Raw genomic sequence first — 464 nt, forward strand, 5'->3', positions numbered from 1 at the left:
ATTCAGACCTCTGAAGGTGTGTAGTCGAGCCCTAAATTGCAAGCCTGAGATGCCCATGGTTCTTTTTGATGAAGTGGTTTTCTATCTATCACACAGGACTGCCGTGAGTATGGTGAGTACTAACATATATATGGAGGTACTTTACTGAGCTATGCAAAGGCTGTGAATTCCCTCCCCTAGGTCCTTTCATGTATATATCTAGGCACTTTGCACGTATTCAACTGACATATTTGGCTCTGAAAAGCCACAAATGTCACAATCCTAAAAGGACATAAAAGTTGTATTTCACAAATTAAGGGCAGCTCAATTCCACATCTAACTTCCAACAAAATGCAAATCCGAAAGAGAGAAGTTCCTAGGATTTAATATAAGACGTAAGTGGAGAAGGGAGCAATTCTCTGTGCTGCTTGGGAAACCCCCAATCTAGCTTTGACAGGAACCAATAACTGGAAGACTCCCCAAAG

Source organism: Sapajus apella, unplaced genomic scaffold (genome assembly GCF_009761245.1).
Source record: "Sapajus apella isolate SASKATOON/1434 unplaced genomic scaffold, GSC_monkey_1.0 scaffold44, whole genome shotgun sequence".
Lineage (NCBI taxonomy): Eukaryota > Metazoa > Chordata > Mammalia > Primates > Cebidae > Sapajus > Sapajus apella.